Raw genomic sequence first — 7,164 nt, 5'->3', positions numbered from 1 at the left:
GAGCTACTATGGTATTCTTTTGAGTCAATTCTTTGACTAGAGACTGTTCGCCCAAGTTGGCACAGTTTCTGAGTGACTTTAAGCTATACTCTACGACTTTCGTAAATGAGGTCAAATGGGCATCTTTTGGGTCATGATGAACTGTGGCTAAACATAGGGAATAGTACGATAGGAATTGTCCACTCCCTTGTCAGGGTTATTTAAAAATCTCAGGGCCACTCGAGGAGGAGTGAACTGAAAAATGCGTGGCCACGCTCGGAAGGTATCTACGGTAGATAATTCCGGTCAAGCAGTTACTCTCCATATCGAGGAAACCACTCTTGATGTGATCACATGCAAGAACGACCTGCAAGACACCTTGCATTGAGTGGGAGATTGTAATAAGACAAGAGAATTGGTGGCGCACACTTTGTCTCGGATAAGTGGGAGATTGTTGGAGTTTGTGTCCTCAAGAATAGTGCGATCACATTATTAAAACTCAATAGTGCGATCACATTATTAAAACTCATGATAAGAGTACGTGTAGGGATGATTCATTTATATATGTCAACTGATCAACATTAATCGGTAATGATTGGCTAACTAGAGGTTGACATTACTGTCATTTGACGGTGGTGATCAGTTCATCCCTTAAAGTCACACCTAAAGGACGATTCCCTTAATAGATAAATTAATTAATTGTATGTTGATACAAATTAATTAATTCCTTAAAATTGAACAATTTACATATGTGAGTAAGAATATGAATCTTATTGTAATTCGATTAAATGAGATTCGATTTAGTAATTAAAATGTTATATTACTAAAATTTGTTTATGAAACAATTAAGAGAGAATAGTTAATCTTAATTACAAAGTGTTTTAGATTATATTAACATGATCCATTTTATGATAAGTAATTGTGAAGTACCTTTTAATTAGTTAAAATTTGATTTGTCCATTTTGTGAATAACATTTAATTTGTTAAATGTAAATTAGTGAGACTAATAACATGTGAATTGTCACATGTCACACAACATTACAAAATGATAATTGACGAAAAATAAAATGGGTGTACACATTATGGATGGACCAAAATAATGGGTATTTTATGGTTTTTGTAAAATGTTTTTATTGTTTTAAAAACATAATCATGACCTAACCATCCATAGCTTTTACCCTACACAATTTGGTAAGAGGCATGCATTAGCCTTGTGAGGCTTCCCAAACCGGCACACCCTTAGAAAAATAAGGAAATTGGTTTTCTTATTTTGATAATTCATTCATCTCTTTTTCTCCTCCTCTCTCCTTCTCCCTTTTCTCTCTAAAATAAGTTTTAGATAAAAAAAAATTGTTCATGTAAGATATCTAATAAAATCCTTATATATTACTATAGTAGTAATATTGTTAAAATTAGATTATTATAAGGTTACTAATTACATTACCTAGTTAGTAATTTAATTAGTATTAAGGAATTTTCTTGGTGCAACTAAGAGGAGGTATTCCAATATGAATACTTAAAGTTTTGGAGGATCATCCATATACTTTGTTGCTCAAGAACAAGTGAAGGAAGGAGTCCTCACTTCTGCCCATTTCGTGACATACCTACAATGTAAGGAACATTGCCAAATCTTCCATACTTTATCTTTGTTATGCTTGCAACTAGATCTAAAATTAAAAGAGTTTAATTTGAGGGTTTTAGAAATATCTCGGGTGGGGGAGGCATTTATATCAAAGAAGGGTGCTGGGACGAGCGGGCTAGGGCTGGTTTCGGGCGCACCAAACTGTAACTCAGCACTTATCCTTTGCAATCCGAGCGTCTTGGTATCGGCTCGAGCGTCCTGAAGTTGCTTCATGGACGTCCTATCAAGGAGACGCGCAGATTCTCTCCCATGTGGTCCTCTTTAACTTGAATACAGGTCAGGACGAGCATATTGAATGCGGCTCGAGCGGATCATTATCTAGGATACGCATCCTCAGAAAAATCTGCCCAGATTTTCATCCAGGAAAAATCTTGTTTAATGTACCGTTCAGGACGAGCGTCCTGGTGTCGGCTCAAGCGGATCAGTAGCTGGGTCGCACGTCCTGGTTCTAAATTGCGGAGATCTTATGGCTGCCAATTATTTTGCCTGAAGCACAGCTCGGGTCGAGCGGGCTACTGTCAGGTCGTGCGTCCTGATCTGCTCTTTGGTTATCTTTCAATCATTTCATGCTAATGCTTTCCCTTGCACCCTTTTGTGCTTCCTCTTATCATCAATTTCTGAAAACTTCCTCAAAGAATGGATAAAGAACCCTCCCTCACAACTCTCATGTAAAGAAAAATGCAAGTAATCTAAAAGTATGTTTGATAGTATACAATGCAAAGTCGTAGAAAGGAATATGTTACAAATGGTGGTTTAAGATAGGACTCCACCAAACTAGTTTGAAATGTTGAAATCTATTGTCCATAGAGCTCAAGGTCCTTAAAAGTTGGTCAAAAGCTTGTGAATGGTCCTCAAGTAAGCATGAGTAAGTTTTGAACCATTGCAAAATAGAGTAGGGCCAATCCATGGGGGACATCCCTTTAAACTCCTTCCCCTTCTTCTTTACTTTGTCATGATGGCTTTCCCGGCTCTTAAAACAAGCAAACTTGAGATTCTTGTCATTGAGGATTTTCCGGTTGCTCCTGTTTCTTCCAAAATTGATGACAAAAATGCTTGGACTAGAAAATCTTCCAAGAATAGAAAGTGAACTTTCATGGCATTGAACTTTCATTTCTCCTCAATAGTTCTTCCTCCACCTTCTCAATCTTCACATCAAAGGATACACCCTCATACTCACAAAGGCTAAGTGTATTTGGCTTACTCAACCTCATATCTTCCTCATCAAATACCATACTTTCATACTCACAAGAGCTCAAGGAGATTGGCTCTTCCTATTTCACACCTTCTTCATCCAAGGTCATTACCTCAAATTCACATTCATGGTCAATGCTCAAGGATTTGTGAGGAGTGGTTGATTGAGTTGTTGCTTGGGTTTTCTTCATTTGTGCAATTCGAATTGCCAACTTCTCACCATAGGTAGCAATGCTTTTAAAAACATTGTCGCTATTTTGGCACTCCTCTAGCACTTGTGTGAACAAGTTTGTTGGTCCCCCATCATTTGGAGAACCACATTTTGAATGTCAAAGTTTGGGTCATCTTCTTGTTGTGTGTGGGTGTGAAAATGGTTATATTGTGGCATTTGGAATTGGTTGTAAAGTGAGTCTTGGGTGGAAGGTTGTTCTTGATATTGGGTGTGGTGATTTTGATGGGGAAAGTTGGGGTAGTAGTTAGGATTTTCATTGTATGAGTAGTAAGGTAGGTTTGTATTGACTTGCTCCTCAAACTCCCCATACCCAATTTCATACTCAAAAGATTCACCACATACTCCATGTACCAAGTTTTGGGTCATCATCATAGCGAAGATAGACATACAACTACAAACACGAAAACTACAATAAAACGGTAAAAATGACCTTGAGGAACAAGTTCCTAAAGGTTAAAACACAATTAAAAATAGACAATCAAGTAAGAACTTAATCACAAAACACCGTCGCCGGCAACGGCGCCATTTTGATTGCACGTGGTCATCACACGCCCAATCAAACACATTTATAATCTCAACAAACAACTAGATAATGGTTAAATCGAGGTCGATCCACGGGACGGTGTGTTTTGTGTTCTAAGTCTATCTATCTAAATTTATGCCAGTGTCACAATTGTTGGGGTTTGAAGTTGATGAGTCTAAACTAATGAAAGCAATAAAATAGAGCAAGTAATAAATTAAAAGATGTAAATAAAAGATTAAAAGCACTAGGATGTCATGGGTTCATAGGGGAATCATAGTCGCGATCATAAAAACATGTTTACATAGTTGCAAGCAAATTATTGTTGTAGTGGAATCGAGTTAGTTTGTATCTTACAATCCCTAGAAAGATTTGAGTCCCGGAGCCGAGTCGGTCAAGACTGTACAACACCTACAAGTCGACTTAGTTTCCTCCTAGTCACTTCTATGCATGATCTAACAAGACTCGAGTTGGTTTATATATTACAAGTCTTGTTGAATAGGTAAGAGATGTGTAAATGCAAGGTTTCATAGTCTAGCATTTCATCAAACATAACATGTGCATAGGTTGACACTACAACAAGTAAGCAATCTCATGAGAACATATTAGATTAAGCATGAATCTACCCCCATGTTATAGTTTCCCTAATCCCTCATTAATCCTAGCTAGAAATTTACTCACTCATGATCATGGAAAACATGTTAACAAGGGTGTCAATCATATTAACAAGTCTAAACATGATGAATGAGTAAACAATAAACAATAAAGAACAAAGAATAGAGAATAGAGAAATTGTACCAACTTAGGATGATCAAATAGAAAGAAAATAATAATATAAGAAAGCTTGATCGATTGATGAAGAGTTGTCAATTCTGCAATAATAACCCAATAATCTTCAATTACTCAATAATAAGTCTTGAACAATAATTAAGGAAAGATTAATGTGTAATTTGTGGAATGATTAAGTGCTAATCTATTCTACTCCTAATGAAGTGAAGGCTTTTCCTCTACAAAGAGGGTTCTCCTCAACTAAGAAAGCTTCCTCTCTTCATTATTACAAATGGAGTATATATACTGGTACATCATTAGGTTAAGTAAGGGTAGATTAGTAAATAACATGCTTAAGTGTTGAATAGAGCTTTGCAAGTCCCGAGGGACATGCGCGTATTAGCTTGCAACTCCCTAAAGGATACGTGCGTCCTAGCTTGCAAAGAAAGCTTGTTGTAGAACGATTCGCTCGTCCCGAGTGAAAGACGTGCGTACTAAGCATCAACCCGAGCAGGTTGAGATTTATCCAAGCGGGTTGGACTGCAGAATTCTCTTTCTTGCTTTTATGCCTATGATCCTTCTATAAACTCTTTATTCTACATCATTGGTCATCATTCTTGCCTCCTCTTTATACTAGTCCATCCAAGATCGTCAACAAGCTTCCGAATATGCACGAGAGACGGGGATTCCGTGTCATTATCTTCTTTCCTACAAGACATATAAAATGCAACTGGAAAGCAATGTAGGAAGGAATTGACGGATAAAATGGCCATGAAATACAATATTAGTATGCAAAATAGGTTCAATTAGGGGACTAAATATGCGCAATTAAGAGTCACATCATGTTTACAAATGGTGATCACGTATATGATACAAACATACATATGGGCATTATTGTTGGAGTGAGTGTCCTCCACAATAGTGCGTTTACATCACAAATCTCATAAAAGGAATACCATCAGGATATTTATTTTATGATCCTCGTCAGTTTATTAACGTAAATCGATAACGGTTGGCTGACTAGAGCTTGACGTTATTGTCGTGTGACGACGGTGATCAACTGGCCCCTTTCGGTCACACCTAAAGGAACAAACCCTAACTGACAACTAATTAATTGTATGAGATACAATTTATTTAGTCCCTTCATTTATTGACTAAAAGGTTAGTCAATCTTTTTAGAGAGATTTCGAGTTGCGAACTCGAGTTGCGGCTGTTATTAATTAATTATGCGATAATTGAATAATAAATTTTATGAGACGGGTTTTAGTTAATTAATTGTTAATTCACTAAAGTTATACTAATTGATTAATGTGATTAATATTAGTACGTAAATAATATGTGTAGCTGCACACGTATATTTACGGAGTGTTTTGGACAAATTTAATCAGGAAGCATTTAAACATAAAACGATGTTTAATGTAAAATTACACGTATTTGTGCGACAAATATAAGAACCAAAATGGACCCGTAAATGGGACATTGAACCGTGTAAATAGAGCGTAAGTGGATGATTATAAACATAATCATTACACTCATGTTTTTTGTTCTTCCGTATTACTTTTGTTCTTTTCTATGAACAATTATATTGGGCATAACAAAAAAAAAAAAAAACACTCCCTTCCCCACTACCCTAGTCGGCCTCCCTCCTCGTTTTCTACCTCACAATTGTTCATTTTACTTCTCACTTGAACATTGCATGTGAAAAAGAAAATTAATTCATCTCTCTAAAAATAATAAAAATCTTTACTAATAATTGTTAGTAATAAAAGATTAAAAATACTAAGTGTGTTAGCATTCACATATTATCAAGGGTATTTCTAATAGAATATCTAGTAAGTATTTATTAGAAATTTGGGTGTTTGTTCTTGGGTGGTACTAGAAGGAGATCTTCTCTTTGAAGATTTGGTAAATGAGGATCTTCCATATTTCATAAGCACAAGAATAATCTAGGTAGGTGATCTAGATAGTGCCCATTTTATCACCATCAACTCAACGTAAGGAAATCCGATTTTCTCTATCTTTTTATTAAAATGCTTTAATATTGTATGCATGTAAAATAGGTCACCTAAACACAAATTATGAGATAATTTGACTTTTAATTAGAGTGTCTAATTAGGATCTATGAACTTTCAAGTGGTATCAGAGCTAAGGCTTGTAATTTGCATGTTAATTTTTAGCATATTTAACAAATTATGAGATAATTTGGAAAAATCAAAAATGGTGTTAAAAGAGATTTTCGCACGAAATTTTTTGGGCATGCATACCTACTGATCTCAAAGAGTTTTTGGTAAAATTTGGTGACTTGTGAAGTTATTTTGCTATTTTTAATGATTTTTGTAGAAAACCGAGTCAAAAATTGCCGTATTTTGGTTAAGAGTTAACTAAAAATAGTTAAAGTTGATTCGGGTTATGAAATTTTTATATTGTTTCATTTATATTTTCTACAGATTCTAGGTAAAATTTTGAAGGTTGGTTTGAAGTTTTGCATGTTTATTTATTTTATGAGATAAAAGTCGATAAAAGTGAATTATTTTAATCATAATTTTAAAACAAATGTTTCTGCCCTTGAAAAATTTATGTACATTCAAAAATATGTTTTAAAAGTTAAAAGTGAAATTTAAAATGTATTTTCACCTTGTTTTGATGTTTATTGGTTTTAATGGTTAAAAACCGATAAATATAGATCTATTTCTTCATAAATTTATCCGAAATTTGTGGGCAATTTTTTTGACCTTTTGGTGTTCTTGGGAGTGTTCCAGAATACTCAAAAATTTGTGTTTCAATGTTTGGTAATATTTTCAATTATTTTGGATTTATTACTTAATGATATGA

This window comes from Silene latifolia, chromosome X (assembly GCF_048544455.1).
Source record: "Silene latifolia isolate original U9 population chromosome X, ASM4854445v1, whole genome shotgun sequence".
In the NCBI taxonomy this organism is placed as follows: Eukaryota; Viridiplantae; Streptophyta; class Magnoliopsida; order Caryophyllales; family Caryophyllaceae; genus Silene; species Silene latifolia.
Note: the sequence above shows the minus strand (reverse complement) of the source record.